The sequence below is a fragment of the Sus scrofa genome, chromosome 13, assembly GCF_000003025.6.
Source record: "Sus scrofa isolate TJ Tabasco breed Duroc chromosome 13, Sscrofa11.1, whole genome shotgun sequence".
Lineage (NCBI taxonomy): Eukaryota > Metazoa > Chordata > Mammalia > Artiodactyla > Suidae > Sus > Sus scrofa.
The window spans coordinates 91,978,984-91,998,961 of record NC_010455.5 but is presented as its reverse complement, the minus strand read 5'-3'; the positions used below and the strand labels follow the sequence as shown (position 1 = coordinate 91,998,961).

At 42.6% G+C, this 19,978-nt stretch overlaps 1 pseudogene; it reads left to right on the top strand.

Moving 5' to 3' along the window:
- On the top strand, nucleotides 17,513-19,224 carry LOC110256336 (annotated as a pseudogene).

Here is a 19,978-nt window from a genome sequence, read left to right as displayed (position 1 = left end):
GCCTGTGAACAAGACACCACAGTGCAGCCCCAGTCACCTCAAGGTCAGCAAAAAAGAGGGCACTGCAATGGAGCACTGCCTGTTGCTGCTCTCACCCCCATGTGAAGACACCGGCCCTGCTGTTGCCACTGCCAAATGCTCTGGGCAGTGCCCCGAACCTTGAACACTGTTATTTCCCAAGACCCTGCATCTAGGAGCAGCTGGTGCAACACCTCCTAAGTGGGCAAAGTGGGATGGGGTGCTTCTTGCATGGTTTACAGGTGGCAGGGGCAAAGCACCGCAGTTACCACTGGCTCCATAGGTGTGCATGGTCTGGCACCACTAGGGGTCATGAACAGGCACCAATTGCATCCCCAGTCACTTTGGAGGGCACCACCAGGAGGGCACTGTGGCTAAACTCTACCTATTGTTCCTCTCACTCCCCTGGGAACTCACACACCCTTCTCCTGCCTCTGCTAAATGCTCTGGGCACCTCATAAATGTGCCTAAGGTTCATTACCACTCCCAGAGACCTGTAACTAGGAGGATCCTGTGTCACCTTCCTGCAGGTCCTTGCTACTGTTAAGAGCCCAGCAACCACGCACTGAATACTAGCCCTACCCATTGCCTCCTTCTCCCTGGAAGCACACTGAGCAACCTGGGGATAACAGCCTGCTCACACCGAAGAAAGAGACAGCAAATTTTGGCAAATTCCTATGCCAAAAATAAATAGTAACCCCCAAAAATACAAAAGGATGCTCTTGGAGAAGTAGCCCTCCAAGACTACAGTCTGGGTTCTCCAAACTCATAGAAAAAGAAAAACATTAGCAAGATGAAGAAGCTCAGGAACAATTCCAAGTTAAAAGAACAGGAGAACTCACCTGAATCAGCAAACAATGAAACAGACCTCTGCAGTCTGACAGACATTGAGTTCAAAAGGGAGATAGTGAAAATACTGAAGGAATTAAGGCTGAATATCAAGGAATTAGGGTGGATAAGAACAGTAATGCAGATTCCTTTAGAAAGGAACTAGAAAATTAAGGAGGAACAAAGAAAAATTAGAAAATCCATTTGCAGAGACATAAACTGAGCTAAAGGCACTAAAGAGCAGAATTAATAATGCACAGGAATGAATTAGTGGCTTGGAAGATACAATAATGGAAATAACCAAAGCAGGACAACAGACAGAAAACCAAATGAAAAAACATGACAGCAACATAAAGAGATCTATGGGATAATATACACTGGACCAACCCACACAGAATAGGAATTTCAGAAGGAAAAGAAAAAAAAAGGGGGGTTGAAAATACATTTGAAGAAATTATGTCTGAAAACTTTCCAAATCTAAAATCTAAAGGATTTCCTTTCCAAATCTAAAGGAAACAGATATCAAGATACAGGAAGCACAGAGGGCCCCAAACAAGTTGAACCCAAACAGACCCACACCAAGACATATAATAAAAATGGCAAAAGTTAAAGATAAAGAGAGGATTTTAAAGGCAGCAAGAGAAAAGCAAAGCATTAATTATAAGGGAACCCCCATAAAGCTATCAGCTTATTTCTCTACAGAAACACTACAGGCCAAAAGGGAGCGGCAAGATATATTCAAAGTTCCAAAAGGAAACAAATTGCAGCCTAGAATACTCTACCCAGCAAGAATAACATTTAAAATAGAAGGGAAATAAAGAATTCTCCAACAAACAAAAGCTAAAAGAGTACAGCAATGCTAAACCCATTCTAAAAGAAATAATGAAAGAGCCTCTCTAAACAAAAAAAAGAAGTAAAAAGAAATAGAATGGAAGAAACCACAATTGGAGAGCAAACCACTTAAATAAGCCAGCATACAGATCTAAAGCGGGGGGGGGGGGAGTGTAAAAATGATGATAAACACAAGGAACAGCAAAAGAACAAACATGAAATGTTAAAAAAAGACTTCAAAATCAAAGAATGTGGGGAAGTAAAGTAAGAAAATTGAGAAAAAAAAATTTTTTTTAATAATGTGTTTGAGCCTATATGACTATCAGGCTAAAGCAAGAAGATACAGGAAGTGATTAACATCTAAAAAAAAAAAAACAGTGTAACAACAAATCAAAACCAAAAATTACATTTACAAAAACTAAAAAGAAAAGTACACAAGCATAAAATAAATGGAAATCAACCAACCAAAAAAAGACAAGAAGAAAGGAGAAACATAGAATCAACCGGAAAACAAGGTTTAAAATGGCAATAAATACATATTTATCAATGATTACCTTAAATGTCAATGGACTGAATGCTCCAATGAAAAGACAAAGTGTGGCAGACTGGATAAAAAAGCAAAAACCTACAATCTGCTGTCTATAAAAGACTCACCTTAGGGCAATGGACACATATAGATTAAAAGTGAGGGGATAGGAGAAGATATTTCATGCCAATGGACAAGACAAGAAAGCAGGAATTGCAATACTCATATCAGACAAAATAGACTTTAAAATGAGGGTCAAAAAGAAAGATGAAGGATACTATTTAATGATAAAAGGATTGATTCAAGAGGAGGATATTCAACTGTTGAGGATTACAATCATCAATGTATATACCCCTAATATAGGAGCACCCAGATACATACAACAAATACTAACAGATATAAAAGGAGAAATTGATGGGAATACAATCATAGTAGGAGACTTTAACACTGGCATCACATCAATGGACAGATCTTCTAGACTAAAATCAATAAGACAACAGAGATCCCAAATGACACAATAGGAAAGTTAGACTTAATTGACATTTTCAGGACATTACATCCAAAAAATCAGAATATACATTCTTCTCAATGCACATGGAACATTCTCAAGGATGGATCACATACTGGGGTACAAAACTAATCTCAACGAATTTAAGAGTACAGAAATTAATTCAAATATCTTCTCTGACCACAAAGGCATGATACTAGAAATCAATCGCAGAAAAAGAAATGAGAAAAAACTGACCACACAGAGACTAAACAACATGCTACTAAAACAAACCAATGGGTCAATGAGGAAATCAAGAAGGAAATTAAAAAATACCTCAAGACAAATGATTCTGAAGATGCAACCATTCAAAATCTATGGGATGCCAAAAATCTGTGCTTAGAGAGATATTCATAGCAACACAAACCTTCCTCAAAAAAGAAAAAATCTCAAATCGAAACTTAAACCCACCACCTAAAAGAATTGAAAAAAGAACAAACAAAACCGAAAGTCAGCAGAAGGAAGGAAATCATAAAGATCAGAGAGGAAATCAATAAAATAGAGATTGGAAAAACAATAGAAAAATCAATAAAACCAAGAGCTGGTTCTTTGAAAACATAAACAAAATTGACAAACCTCTGGCCCGACTCACCAAGAAGAGGAGAGAAAGACCCAAATAAACAAAATTAGAAATGAAAAAGGAGAAGTCACAATGGATACTGCAGATTTAACAAATTCAACAACCTAGAAGAAATGGACAACTTTCTAGAGGATTAACGCCTGCCAAAACTAAAACAAGAAGAAACAGATCAACTGAACAGGCCGATCACTAGAAATGAAATTGAGTATGTAATAAAAACACTCTCTACAAACAAAAGTCCAGGACCAGATGGCTTCACAGGCAAATTCTACCAAACATACAAAGAGGAACTTAAACCCATCCTCCTTAAACTTTTTCAAAAGGTTGAAGAAGAAGGAACACTCCCGAAGACTTTCTATGAAGCTGCCATCACCCTAATACCAAAAGAAGACAAAGATACTACCAAAAAAAGAAAATTATTGGCCAACATCTTTGAGGAATGTAGACACAAAAATTCTCAACAAAATTTTAGCCAACTGAATTCAACAATATATAAAAAAGATCATACACCAGAACCAAGTGGACTTCATCCCAGGTTCACAAGGATGGTTCAACATATGCAAATCAATCGATGTCATATACCACATTAACAAAAGGCAAATTAAAAACCCCATGATCATCTCAATATATGCAGAAAAAGCATTTGACAAAGTCCAACATCATTTTGATCAAAATACTTAGCAAAGTAGGTATAGAGGGAACATATTTCAACAAAACCAAAGCCATTTATGACATACCCAACCAATATAATACTCAATGGAGAAAAGCTGAAAGCCTTCCCACTAAAATCTGGAACAAGACAAGGATGCCCATTCTCACTACTTTTATTCAACATAGTACTAGAAGTCCTAGCTACAGCAATCAGATCACAAAAGAAATAAAAGCTATCCAAATTGGAAGAGGTAAAATTGTCACTGAATGCAGATTACATGATACTATATATAGAAAACCTTAAGGACTCAACCCCAAAACTACACAAACTGATCAACAAATTCAGCAAAGTATCAGGATATAAGATTAACATTCAGAAATCAGTCACATTTCTGTATCCTAACAATGAAATATTAGAGAAGGAATACAAAAATACAATACCTTTTAAAATTGCAACCAAAAAATCAAATACCTGGGAATATGCCTGACCAAGGAGGTAAAAGACTTATATGCTGAGAACTAGAAAACTTTAATCAGGGAAATTAAAGAGGATTCAACAAAATGGAAAGATATGCCATGCTCCTGGGTTGGAAAAATTAATATTGTAAAAATTGTCATATTACCCAAAGCAATCTGCAGATTCAATGCAATCCCTATCAAATTATCCATGACATTTTTCACAGAACTAGAACAAACAAGCCAAAAATTTATATGGAACCACAAAAGACTTAGAATTGCCAAAGCAATCCTGAGGAACAAAAACCGAGCAGGAGGCATAACTCTCCCAGACTTTAGACAATATTACAAAGCCACAGTAATTAATGCAGTGTGGAAATTGTACCAGACAGACATACAGACCAAAGAAACAGAATAGAGAACCCCCAGATAAACCCAGACACCTATGGCCAATTAATCTTCAACAAAGGGGGCAAGAATATAAAATGGGAAAAAGTCTTTTCTGCAAGGGGTGCTGGGAAAACTGGACAGCTGCATGTAAACCAATGAAATTAGAACACACCCTCACGCCATGCACAAAAATAAACTCAAAATGGCTTAAAGTCTTACAGATAGGAGTTCCCGTTGTGGCTCAGTGGTTAACGAATCCGACTAGGAACGATAAGATTGCGGGTTTGATCCCCTGGCCTTGCTCAGTGGGTTAAAGATCCAGCGTTGCCGTAAGCTGTGGTGTAGGTTGCAGATGTGGCTCGGATCTGCGTTGCTGTGGCTGTGGCGTAGGCCAGCGGCTACAGCTCCAATTTAACCCCTAGCCTAGGAGCAGCCCAAGAAATGGCAAAAAGACAAAAAAAAAAAAAAAAAAAAAAAAGACTTACAGATAAGACAAGTCAATATAAAGGTCCTAGAGGAGAACATAGGCAAAACATTCTCTGACATCAACCTTAACACAAATGTTTTCTCAGGTCAGTCTACCAAGGCAACTGAAATAGAAACAAAAATAAACCAATGGGAGTAATCAAACGGACAGGCTTTGGCACAGCAAAGGAAACCATAAAAAAACCCAAAGGACAACCTACAGAATGGGAGAAAATAGTTTCAAAAGATGCAACTGACAATGGCTTAATCTCTAAAATACACAAACAACTTTTACAACTCAACAGCAAAAAAGCCCAATAACCCAGTTGAAAAACAGGCAAAAGACCTGAATAGACATTCCTCCAAAGAAGTTATACAGATGGCCAATAAGCACATGAAGAAATGCTCAATATCACTGATCATTAGAGAAATGCAAATCAAAACTACCATGAGGTGCCACCAGTCAGACCAGTCAGAACAGCCATCATTAATAAGTTCACAAATAACAAATGCTGGAGAGGCTGTAGAGAAAAGGGAACCCTCTATTCTCAGTGGGAATGTAAATTGGTACAACCACTATGGAAAACAGTATGGAGGTACCTCATAAATCTAAATATAGAACTACCATATGACCTAGCAATCCCACTCTAGAGCATATATCTGGATAAAACTTTCCTTAAAAAAGTCACATGCACCTGCATGTTCATTGTAGCACTATTCACGATAGCCAAGATATGGAAACAACCTAAATGTCCATCAACAGATGACTGGATGAGGAAGAAATGGTATATATACACAATGGAATACTAATCAGCCATAAAAAATAACAAAATAATGCCATTTGCAGCAACAATGGACGGAACTAAAGACTCTCATACTAAGTGAAGTAAGTCAGAAAGAGAAAGACAAATACCATATGATATCACTTATATCTGGAATCTAATATAGGGCAGAAATGCATCTTTCCACAGAAAAGAAAATCATGGACTTGGAGAGCAGACTTGTGGTTGCCGGGGGGGTGGGGAGTGGGATGGACCGGGAATTTGGGGTTAATAGATGCAAACCATGGCCTCTGGAATGGAAAAGCAATGAGATGCTGCTGTATAACACTGGGAACTATACCTAGTCACTTATGATGGAGCATGACAGTATGAGAAAAAGAATATATATATATGTATGTGTGACTGGGTCACCTTGCTGTATAGTAGAAAATTGACAGAACATTGTAAACCAGCTATAATGGAAAAAATAAAAATCATTTAAAATAAAAAAATAAATGAAAAGATATTAAACTAAAAAAAACAAAAAAACAAAACTTAAAAAGCTAACCAGACTATTTTCAACTCTGAAATTAGGTACCTCTGAGAAAAAGAAATGCACATTTACAGATATATGCATGGAAGATTTGTTTCCAGAGTCAAAATTTCTAAGAAAAACTTGACAAGATGTTAAATATTGAAATAAAAGATGAGTATAGAAGGTAGAAAACAGAAGATGGTATCTAGGAAAAAGTAAAACAAAAGCACAGTAAAAGCAAATAACACTCTGCAATAGATTCACAGAAAAGATACTGTTTTGAGAGAGAGAGCTGGAGAACAGGAGGAAAAAGCCAAGAAGAAGGCAAACAGAGTTTCTGTGCCCTTCTGAGTGCCTAGGACAGAGCTAAAGATCCAGTTAAAACCCTCTCATCCAAATGTAATGCTTATCGCATGGCACCTCATAGAAGAAAATAAGTAACTAAGTCAATTTATTAATGTGCAGGTAGTTGCCTTTGAGAATTATCTGAATTTCAATTAGAGCTATGTCTCAATTTTAAATAAAGCAATTCCTAGTATCCATAGTCTGTCAAAACAACAAAAACCTAGAATTTATCATAATAAAATATCCTTCAAAAAAAAAAGTTACGTTGATATGTATGCTGGTATTGAGTCATTACAGCATGCCTGAAAAAAATCTGCTTAGGCCAATGATAGCATTCTTTTGATACACTGCTGGACTGCTTCCCAAAAAGAACTGGAAGATTTTTAGTTTTTCTATCACTTGGAATGATTGCAATAATACTGAATTAACTAGCTTTAGTTAAAATTCTTGCTACTATTGAACTGGAGTTTTAACTAAAGAACATCTCCCCCCACCCCCTTGGCTAAGAAGGCAGCCACAAGCCTCTCCAGCTATGCTCGTCACTATACCACCCTTCTTGTAATAATGTAACAACTGTGTGCCCTATGTCCAAGCCAGCAGCCCTGCTAATTAGGTACCCAGCATTGCTTATCAGTTCCACTTCTGTAACCTTGCTTGCTCAGTTTCTTAGGGAGGAACACTGTCTGCTTGGGGATGGGGGGAGGTCCAGGATGCTTACATGGGAAAATCAAGACCGTGTAGTGTATAAAAGTTACTTAGAACAAAGACCTGGTGCTCAGACTCTGGAGGTGACTCCTCTGAGCCTGCACCGGTGCTGAATAAACCTTGCTTTTCCATATCTCTGAGTGCTGTTTGTCTCCTTCCATTGCCACGGTTTTTGCGGTTTCTGCAATATTTTGGTGCATTGGCCAGGAAGCCGACAACCGAGCTGGCCTCTTGTGCCACTGTTGTCGGGGAACCGGGGGAGGCCACGGTTGCTGGCCCAGTGACAGGTGAATAGCGTGCACTGGCCATTTTGCCAGATCCAGACCCTCACTCGGGCCGTGGCCTTGGCTCATACCGCTTCCCTAATGGACTCAGAAGGAGAAACATGTTTCAGGACAGGACGTCGAACTGGTGAGTGCCCTGGGGACATCTGCCCAAGCCAGGACACGCCATATGGCAGAAGGAGAGACTGATCACCTCTCAGTGACCAAAGGGGTCACTCAGGTCAGGGTTTGCTCCCTTGGGGAGGCTTGTCAATTCTGGTGTGTGTGTGTGAGAGACTGGAGAGAACGAGAGCCTGTGCTCCACTGTCCTTGGACTACGGAGCCAGAGTGAGTCCTAACCTGAAGTTCCGCAGCGACCCTCATACGGCTTATGGTGGCCCTCTACGGGGGGGATCCTGACGTTGGGGTTTATACAGTCCCACCTATGCTAAGAGGCGCCTGAAATATCTCCTCCGGGGGAGCGGTCAGGCGGAGGAAGCGATTGTTACCTGAGGCCTTGTCCTCACTCTTTGTCTTGCATCACCATCACAGGGTGGGACTTCACACAATGGGTAAATTGGCTTCCAAGCCCACTGTCTTACAGTGTATGGTTAAGAATTTTAAGAAAGGATTTTCTAAAGATTATGGTGTTAAACTGAGTCCTGGAAAACTGTGTACCCTCTGTACCCTAGAGTGGCCCTCCTTTGGTGTTGGCTGGCCTCCGGAAGGGACCTTAGATGTGTTCACAGTTACAGCAGTATATAATGTTATAACAGGAGACCCTGGACACCCAGAAGAATTTCCGTATATTGATCAATGGTTGGAAATTGCCTATTTGAGGCCCCCATGGGTTTGGTTCTGCACCACAGACCAGGGACAGTGTAGGGTGCTAGTAGCCCAGTTCAAGAAGAAAACCTTGTCTCAAAAAAAGGTGCCACCTATTTATCAAGGGGAACCTGAGGACTTGCCCCCTATGCCACCACCTTATGTGCTGCCGGCCCCACCTCTGGGAGCCAAAGGTCCCCAGATGCCAGACAGCCCACCGCCTTCTGCTTCTCCTCCTCCTTCTGCTTCTGAAGTTCCTGAGGTGATATCACCCCTGCAGCCAGATTCTCCAGAACCTATGAGCAGACGTCTCCGTTCAGCTCAGGGAGCAGCCACTCCAGCATTACAAATGCCCTTACGGGAGACACGGGGACCACAGCAAGTCGCCCCCGATGGGACCATACAAGAGGGGGGACGGTTTTATTATTACCAGCCCTTTTCCACTGCCGATTTCCTCAACTGGAAACACCATACTCCCTCATATTCTGAAAAGCCTCAGGCGCTGATTGATCTCTTAGAATTCATTTTCCAGACACACTGTCCCACCTGGATAGACTGCCGGCAACTCCTTTTTACTCTGACACTGAAGAGCGCTGGCGAATTGTAACAGAAGCCCCAAAATGGCTTCAGGCCAATGCAGGGGGTCGAGCAGACTTGGCAAACTGGGTGAGGGAAGCCTTCCCAGAAGAAAACCCCCACTGGGACTATGACACTGAAGAAGGGAAACGTAACCTAGAGAGGTACCGGCAGGCCTTCCTACAGGGGGCAAAAGCTGGGGCTAAAAGGCCTACTAATATAGCTAAGATCAGTGAGATACTACAAGAGCCAAATGAAAGCCCAGCTAAATTCTATGAGAGACTATGTGAGGCTTTCCGAATCTACACCCCTTTTGATCCCGAGGCCCCTGAGAACCAACGTATGATAAATGCTGCCTTAGTGGGACAAGCCCAATCAGATATCCGTAAAAAGCTACAGAAATTAGAAGGATTTGCAGGAGAGAATGCCACTAAACTGTTGGAAATAGCCAACAAGGTTTTTATTAACCGAGACCAGGTGGCCCGCCGTGATATGGAAAAGAGAATGAAACAAAAAGTAACTCTTCTGGTGGCTGCCCTGTCAAAACTGGTGCCTCCAGTGGGACCACCCCATAGGGGACAAGGCCCAAGGCCAGGGAAAAGGAGTGCCCTGGAACATGACCAATGCGCTTACTGCAAAGAAAAGGGACATTGGAAAAATGAATGCCCCAACTGTCCTGAGAAAAAGACCAAGGCCCCACCTAGCCGGTACCAATCTGAGCCATTCAGCCCCAATCTGATTGGCCTAGTTGAGTCTTATTGGGGGGACCAGGTTCTCTCCAACTGGGCCCCCGAGAGCCTATGGTCAGAATTCAAGTAGGGGGCCACCCCATAGACTTTATGGTTAACACAGGTGCCGAACTTTCTGTGGTTACACAACCTGTAGCTCCCCTCTTGGGGAAAGAAACCACCATCGTTGGAGCCACAGGTAAGCAAACCCACAGGCCCTTCTGTGGTCCTCGACGATGTCAGTTAGGAGGCCATGAAGTAATACATGAATTTCTTTACCTGCCTGACTGCCCGGTTCCCCTGATGGGAAGAGACCTGCTGGCTAAAATGGGGGCACAAATTTTCTTTTCTACTGATGGATCGGCCCAACTCAAATTGACAGAACCCCCCTCTCCTTTAATCATGGCTCTTGCTGTAAAAAGGGAAGAGGAATGGCGCTTGTACTCTTCCCCTTCAGAAATGGGGACCATTTCCCCAGAACTAGAGACTAAATACCCATTGGTTTGGGCTGAAGAAAACCCACCAGGACTGGCAAAATGCCACACTCCTGTCTTGATTGATCTAAAACCTGGAGCTCAACCGGTAAAGCTACGGCAATACTCAATTCCCAGAGAAGCTCGACTGGGAATCCAGGTTCACCTGGATAGGCTGCTTCAGCACAGACTGTTAATAAAATGTCAGTCCCCTTGGAACACCCCTTTACTGCCCGTGAAAAAACCAGGAACACAGGACTACCGCCCAGTACAGGACTTGAGAGCCATAAACGAAGCAACAGTCACATTACACCCATCCATCCCTAACCCATATACCCTGCTAGGGCTGATCCCCTCCACTGCTGAGTGGTTTACTTGCCTGGACTTAAAAGATGCCTTTTTCTGCCTCTGGGTGGCACCTGCCAGTCAGCCCTTGTTTGCTTTTGAATGGGAAAATCCACATACAGGGACAAAGGAACAGCTCACCTGGACTAGACTCCCACAAGGATGCCATTGGCCTCCACCAATGCAAAAACCCTCCCACTCTTTTTAGCGGCACCCTAGCTGCTGACCTGGCTGAATTTTTGGACAAAAATTGGGCTGTGTTTTACTACAATATGTTGACGACCTCTTACTAGCTGGCACCACGGAGGCTCAGTGCCTAGAGGGAACAAGAGCTCTCCTTTCCCTACTGATGGAGGCAGGGTATTGGGTATCAAAAAAAAGGCACATATCTGTGAAAAACAAGTATCTGGGCTTTAACATCATGCAGGGCTGACGAATGCTGGGGACTGAAAGAAAGTAGGCAGTTTGTGCCATTCCTGTCCCTACCACCGCAGGAAGGTTTGTGAGTTCCTAGGGGTGCAAGATTCAGCCGGATATGGATCCCCGGGTTTTCAGACTTGGCCAGGCCTCTGTATGAGGCTCTAAAAGGGGAAGAAAAGGCTCCCCTTGAATAGGGACCAAGCCAGGAGGCAGCATTTCAGACAATCAAAACCAAACTCACTGAGGCTCCAGCCTTGGGACTTCCTGATGTAACCAGAGAATTTAACCTTTTTGTTCATAAAAAAAAATGGGATGGCTTTAGGAGTCTTAACTCAAAAATTTAGGCCTTGGTGGAGGCCAATGGCATATCTGTCCAAACAAATTGACTCAGTTGCAGCCGGATGGCCTCCCTGCCTCCAAGCGCTGGCAGCTACCACCTTGTTGGTGAGAGAGGCTGACAAGTTGACTCTGGGATAAAACCTCAATGTTAAAGTCCCCGCCTCAGTTGTAACCCTGATGGATACCAGGGGCCACCATTGGCTCACACATGCATGAATGACTCAATATCAAGGGTTACTATGTGAAAATTCATGTGTAAAACTGGAGGTTGTATGAACTCTGAACCCAGCCACTTTTCTGCCAGATGAAGCGGGACCCCCCAGACCATAACTGCTTGGAGGTACTAGATGAGGTGTTTTCCAGCAGGCCTGACTTGACTGATAAACCACTCCAAAATCCTGACCTGGTTTTATATACTGATGGGAACAGCTTTATGGAGGATGGAAAAAGGATGTCAGGATATGCTGTGGTATCTGACTTAAAAGTGATAAAAGCAGAGGAGCTTCCTCAAGGCTGGTCAGCACAGAGAGCAGAATTATGGGCCTTAATCAGAGCACTGGAACTCAGCGGAGACCAGCGAGTTAATATCTATACCGATGCATGGTATGCCTTTGCAACTTTACATGTTCACGGAACCTTATATAAAAAAAGACGACTCCTCACTGCTGAAGAAAAACGGATTAAAAACCAGGCTAAAATCTTAAAGCTCCCAGAGGCAGTATGGGAACCTAAAGAAATTGCAGTTATCCACTGTAAAGGCCACCAAAAGGGAGACGACCCAGTGACAAAAGGAAACCATAGTGCTGATGCAGCTGCCAGACGGGCAGCCTGGGGACAACAGCCAGACAAACCAAGGTCTCGCTGGCCCCAGAAGTGCCAGCTGTCCCCAGATATTCTCCAGAGGAAGAAAAATGGATAAGGGAGGAAGGAGGAACTAAAGCTAAAACGGGATGGTGGGTCACACGGGACCACCGAGTTTATGTTCCAGTACAGCTGGCCTACAAACTAGTCCACAAACAGCATGAGCTAACCCACATGGGCAAAACTGCCTTAGAGACCCTATTGGGCCAGTACTATCTCATTGCTCGTCTTCCTGCACTCTGCTCCTCTGTCTCCCAAAGATGCATAACCTGTTTACAGAATGATGCCCGCCAGGGACCCCACACACCAGCTGGGGCACAACACTGTGGACTGTCCCCATTTGAGGATATGGAAGTGGACTTCACTGAGGTCACCCCCTAGGAAAGGGTACAAATATTTACTAGTTTTTATCTGTACTTTTTCAGGATGGGTAGAGACCTTCCCTACCCAGACTGAAAAGACAAGGGAAGTAACCAAGGCACTCCTGAGAGACATCATTCCCAGATATGAAATGCCTCTGACCATCGGGTCAGATAATGGACCAGCATTTGTGGCTGAAACAGTACAACAGGTGGCAAAAGCTTTACAGATCCGATGGAAACTACATTCTGCTTATCACCCTCAGAGCTCAGGGAAAGTAAAATGCATGAACCGAACCCTTAAACAGACACTGGCAAAGTTATGTCAGGAAACTGGCTTGCCCTGGATAGACATGTTGCTGGTGGCCCTCCTAAAAGTGAGATACTCACCCCGAGTGGGAATACGAGTCTCGCCATTTGAAATCTTATATGGGAGGCCACCACCTCTAATCAGTTTAAAAGGAAACACCAGAGAGTTGGGAGACTTGGAATTACATAAACAACTACAAGGACTGGGGCTCACTATTTCTCGGATTCATAAATGGGTCACAGACAGAATACCTGTGTCCTTAGATATAACAGTACACCCCCACAAGCCGGGGGACCAGCTGTGGATAAAGGACTGAAAAAAGGAGCCTTTGAGGCCGGTATGGAAGGGCCCCTATACTGTAACTCTAACCACCCCCACTGCTCTTAAAGTAACAGGAATAGATGCTTGGATCCATCATTCCAGAGTTAAACCGGCTGGCCCAGCTGATGACCATGGAGAGTGGGAGACTGCCCTCAATCTGGAGAGACCTCTTCGCCTGACAATACAGAGGAGGAGACAATGATCTCAAAGCCCTGCCCTGACCACACCGGAAGCTGGTCAATGCACAGCTGAAGCTTGATGAATCGGCTGCCTGTGAGCCCAAATGGAAGGAGGGTTTCAAAATAAGCATTCGCATTGATGGAAGAGGCCTACACCTTAGGGCTGTGCTACATTTCCAGAGAATCACATTTGCGCTCCAAGCTGCCTCTCACAGGGTCTTTCACTCCTTTTATGAAGAGATAAAAAACACCCCACCTCCCATTCCGGCCACAACTAAGAACTTGTTCTTAGCCCTGGCAGAAACTATTGCACAAACTCTCAAGATCTCCTCTTGTTATGTATGCAGGGGAATGAACACAGGAGACCACTCACCTTGGCAAGCCAGAGAACTGCATACCCCCAACTCACCAATGGGGTATGGCTCCTCAGAACTGCTATCATAGGGAGAAACTGTCTTGCAAGGTGGGGAGGACAGTTTAATGTTTCAGTGGGAAGCCTAACATGTTTAGGCCTGAGGTATTATAATCTGACTGCCCAAAAGACTCAATGGTGGCCATCCTCCAATCTCTCAGAGCCAAACCTAATCCCCTGTCGAACTTTTCCCACCTCCAACAAGCATGGGAAGATATCAGTGCTAATATCCAATGGTGGGCACCAAAGGGATTATATTGGATTTGTGGAAAAATGGCCTATTCCACACTTCCCCTGAATGGGCTGGGGCATGTGTACTGGGAACAATCAGACCTTCCTTCTTCCTGCTCCCACTATCACTAGGGGAACAACTGGGAGTTCCTATATATATGGCACAGAGTGCCCAGAGAGACCGGGCTCTCCAAATTTGAGACTGGAAAGATGATGAATGGCCCCCAGAAAGAATAATTCAATATTATGGACCTGCCACCTGGACAAAGGATGGCTCTTGAGGATATCGCACCCCTATCTATATGCTGAACTGCATCATCAGACTACAGGCAGTTTTGGAACTTATAACAAATGACACTGCAAGGGCCTTGACTATATTGGCCCAACAACAAACTAAAATGCGCAGTGCAATCTACCAAAATAGCTTGGCCTTGGATTATTTACTTGCTTCTGATGGAAGGGTTTGTGGAAAATTTAACTTAAGTAATTTCTGTCTACAAATAGATGACACCGGAAAGGTGGTAGAAGAAATTGCTGACCGCATGACTAAACTAGCCCATGTACCTGTACAAACTTGGAAAGGATGGGATGCAGACAGTTTCTTTGGTAAATGGTTCTCTTGGTTGGGAGGAATTAAGACAATGGTCAGAATAGTCATGGTTATACTCGCAGGGTGCCTACTTGTTCCCTGCCTTGTACCTCTCCTGATAAATATTATAAAAGGTTTTATAAGAACTATGGTTGAAAGAAAAACAGCCTCCCACCTGCTACTTATTAGAGGCTACCAAAGGGTTATGACTGATGATGATCTGTAAAGGGTGCAGATGCACCCTGAACATCAAGAGGGGGGAATGAAATGGAGTTTTAACTCAAGAACAACCCCCCCCCCCTTGGCTAAGAAGGCAGCCACAAGCCTCTCCAGCTGTGCTAATCACTATGCCACCCTTCTTGTAATAATGTAACAACTGTGTGCTCTCTGTCCAAGCCAGCAGCCCTGCTAATTAGGTACCCAGCATTGCTTATCAGTTCCACTTCTGTAACCTTGCTTGCTCAGTTTCTTAGGGAGGAACATTGTCTGCTTGGGGATGGGGGGAGGTCCGGGATGCTTACATGGGAAAATCAAGACCGTGTAGTGTATAAAAGTTACTTAGAACAAAGACCTGGTGCTCAGACTCTGGAGGTGACTCCTCTGAGCCTGCACTGGTGCTGAATAAACCTTGCTTTTCCATATCTCTGAGTGCTGTTTGTCTCCTTCCATTGCCACGGTTTTTGCGGTTTCTGCAACACTATGACTCCACACGGTCCTGGAATCTTCTCTAATTATATGTTACTAATTAATATTCTTATTTTTTTTCCATCTTTACAAATTGAGGGTCATTTATTTTTTCATTTTAAGGCAGCACCGGCAGCATATGGAAGTTCCCTGGCTAGAGGTGAATCGCAGCCACAGCCACAGCAATGCTGGATCCTAGACACACTTCAACCTACACCATAGCTCACAGCACCACCCTCTGAGGGATAGAACCTGCATCCTCATGGACGCTAGTGGGGTTCTTAATCTCTTGGGCCACAATGGGAACTCTGACGGTCATTTTCTTTTTTACATACTTATATCTTACCCATGCCTTCTGGGTTTTTAAATCTTTTGTTCTCATTGGAATTCAGCAGTCACAATTATTTTAATATTTCCTATGTACTATTTCATTCATAGTATTGTATTTTTTTTAGTCTATGATCCTGGGCATAAGTCCTTTGTCTTATTGATCATCACAAATTACCAGTTTCTGATTTACTTATCTACAATTTTGTTTTTCATAAATGGCAAAGCATAAGCCATATTTTAACCGTGGAGAAACATTCTAATGGTTATTTACATCTTTGTATATCCCAAGTGTTATACACACACGTGCACACACACACATCCAAATATATACACATTAATAAAATTATGACACCATAATTTGGTTAATATTTCCCTTAGTCGCTATGGAAATATTTTACAGACATATTTTATGACAGAATTAATGCCCAAATAGTCACATTAATGGAAAAAGGTGGAATGATAAATATACCAAACCTCGTGGAATATAAAATCATACACATTTGACTCTTGTCATGCATGCCATACCTTGTGACAACAGGAAAGACAGGGTACATCAACCAAAGCCTTTGTGAAGTGAGGCGGTAGCTCAGGACTAAAGTCGGAAGACCCTTAGTGGGTGCAAGCTGCAGGACAAGTAGAAAACATAATGATTTGAGATGAAGCCAAAAAAGGCAGTCATATACTTGAAAGCAAATATTCTCATTGAGTTTACATAAACGATGAATATATCACACAGGGAGCAGTTGACTTGAATACTTCTGATTCATAAATAGGCTGAAATGTAGCAAAACACAGCCTTATACTTACTGTAGTAGGCTGAAAAGCTGAGCCTCAGAACGCTCCAGCTCTGGCCGCACTGGCCTCCTAAAGACTGAACTACGCATGACCTCATCGCGTCCAAGTCTGCGCACTCTCGCTGCAACTCAGCTCACAGAAAAGTGGGAAGGTCCTGCGCGTCTGCGCAGCATGCGCCCTGGAGGTGGGGCTAGGCCGGGTCCACCCTCCTAGGTCTCCCGGGCCAAAGCAATGGCAGAGGCCTTAAATTGCTGATGGAGGCACTAGGAGTGTCCTTTGCCGCCGCTGCTGCTGCTGCGTGCATACCTAGGTTATAAGGGTGACTTCTGATGCACGGGAATGTCGAAGTAAATTTCTGAGAGGATTGTTCTATGTATATACATTTTTAAATATATATTTATAATATTTGAAAAAATGCCACGAGAAAATTTGCACATAGCTGGGTGGATCCAGCCACATCCTTGATTTGGTACTATTGGATATGTATTTGCTGCTTTACTTTAACAAATGCGATGAAAAAAAAGAGAGGACTTCCTGCTGGAGATAGTGTCAAAGCTGTACACAGGAGTTCCCGTAGTGGCTCAGTGGAAACAATCCGACTAGTAACCATGAGGTTGTGGTTCCATCTCTGGCCTCGCTCAGTGGACTAAGGATCCAGCATTGCTGTGAGCTGTGGTGTAGATTGCAGACCTGGCTGGGATCTGGCGTTGCTGTGGCTGTGGCATAGGCTGGAGGCTACAGATTGACCCCTAGCCTGGGAACTTCCAAATGCCGCGCGGGGGCAGCCCTAAACGCCCCCGCCAAAAAAAAAAAAAAAAAAAAAAAAAAAAAAAGATGTATCCAGATAATCTTTCTACACCGAGGCTGAGGCTGATGATTGTGTTCTGAAGTGAGGCTTGGAGCACACTTCTACAAACTCTCCTATCGGTAAGTGTCCTTAATTTCTCATCAAAGCACGTGTTATAAGAAATTGTCCTGGTAACTGAAATCAATGAGAGACATTTTGAAAAGGCCTCTAGAGAGTTATGTGAAAAAACTAAAAGTAGTAGCACATGTAATCCAAGTGAAATAATGTTCTGGATTGATCAGAGCTGGATTAAAAAGGAGTGTTGTGTCTAAAAGGCAAGTGATATCCCTTGTGTTGTGAGTGTACAGTGGGGTGGCTAGAGCTTCCCTTAGCCTTAATCAAACATCTCAGGAGAGCAGTGGTATGTCTTATCACTGATGTGATCAGGATACTTTTGAGTACCTGGTAGGCTATCATGTGACCTGTGATATATTCAACTGGAAGCTCAATTCTTGCTGACATCCCATTGACCAGAGAGAAGTAGACAAGGAAAGTTGTTTGGAATCTTCATGTCAGGAAATCATCGATCACAGGAGGTCTTTTTTCAATACATTAAGTGTTACTTTTAAGAAATTGCAACGTATGATATTTGTTATGGGTTGACTTTTATCCCTCCCATAAAAGATATATCGGGATTTTAGGCCCCAATACCTCAGAATCTGACCTTATTTGGAAATAGGATCTTTAAAGAGGCAGTCAACTTAAAATGAGGTCATTAGGGCGGGCCCTAATCCAATATGATTAGTGTTCTTATAAGAAAGAGAAATTTGGGTAGAGACATGTATATAGGGGAAATAACATGTGGTGATTGCATTTATGCTGCCACCAGCCAAGGATTTACTGGCAGTTAGAAAATAGGATAGATTCTTCCCTAGTGCCTTCAGAGGAAGCATAACCCTGCAGACACTTTGATTTCAGACTTCTGGCCTCCAGAGCTGTTAGACAAAAAATTAAGCCACTCGATTTGTGATATTTCATTATGGCAATCCTAGCAAACTAACACAATTCTGGAATGAGTATTTGAGTTAGAGAACACCTAGAAATTTCCTTTAAGATTGGGTACTGTTGACATACTTTGGAAAGTGGTACTTGCTTACATGTTGGATATGTGCTTTAGAAATCTACACTTTATATTTCTAAGAGGCACAGGGCAGATTATCAGTAAAAATAATAGAAGACTTGCATAGGTTAGATAGATGAAATAAAGAATTGCTTCTATATAATTCACAGATGTTACAAAGGTAGATAATAGAGATATATCAAGACTTGGTCTAAGACACAAACTGCAATGTAAAACTTTCTCTTGTTACCTAGAGAATAGTTACACTGATTCTCAAGTTCTATATCACTATTTCTCTTTGGAAGACATACAAAATATGAAACAAATAAATATCTGAGTAATATAGCTAGAGAAGATAATGAAAAGCTTGGTAATTTTAGCTGTTGTGGTATGGATGCAATCAGATCCTCATACTGCCAGTAAAAAAAATAGAACAGATTACTTTGCTTAGATGTTTCCAAACTTAATGGCTTGATCACAGTGCTCAAATGCCATCACATAAAAGGCAACCAACTTTGGGAGTATGGCTCATTGAAACTACCTGAAGCATGTTATCAGTGTGCGGATAAAACCATGGAAGAGGATAGCCAGATACACAGTGTTAGAGATTGTGATAGAAGTCTGTCCAGGCTCCTTTGAGAGGTCTCTCTTCCAAAAGTGTTCTGAGATCAAATTTACAAAATAAATAAATAATGGCTGACTAGACCACTTTAGCATACATATCTTAGCTACCTGCCACATTCTTTTTTTTTTTTTTTTTTTTTTTTTTTGCTATTTAGGGCAGCACCTGTGGCATATGGATGTTGCCAGGCTAGGGGTCGAATAGGAGCTGCAGCTGCTGGACTACACCACGGCTCTCAGCAATAGAGTTGGGGTTCATAACCCACTGAGCCACAACAGGAACTCCCTATCTGCCACATTTTTAGTAATAACAACAAAGAATAAAAAAGGAAAAGTGCTTTCCTGCTCTATGGGATCTCAAGTTTTTCAGAAATTTAAGCTTAAACTCCCTGAGGTTTCTCCAGCTGTGGGCCAGCCTTCTTGTCCAAGGATGTGAATCTACATGCTAGTGAGACTTGCACTAATGCTCACAATACTGAAAGAGTCTTTCATCAAGAATCCCTGTAAAGGAGTTCCGGTCATGACTCAGCTGTAATGAACCCATCTAGTATCCATGAGGACATGGGCTCAATCCCTGGCCTTGCTCAGAGGGTTAAGGATCTGGCATTGCCATGAGCTCTGATGTAGGTCACAGATGTGGCTCAGATCCTGTGTTGCCTGTGGCTGTGGCATAGGCTAACAGCTGCAGCTCCAATTCCACCCCTAGCCACAGAACTTCCATAGGCCATCGGTTCAGCACCCTACCCCCCCAAAACACTGTGAAGAATATTCA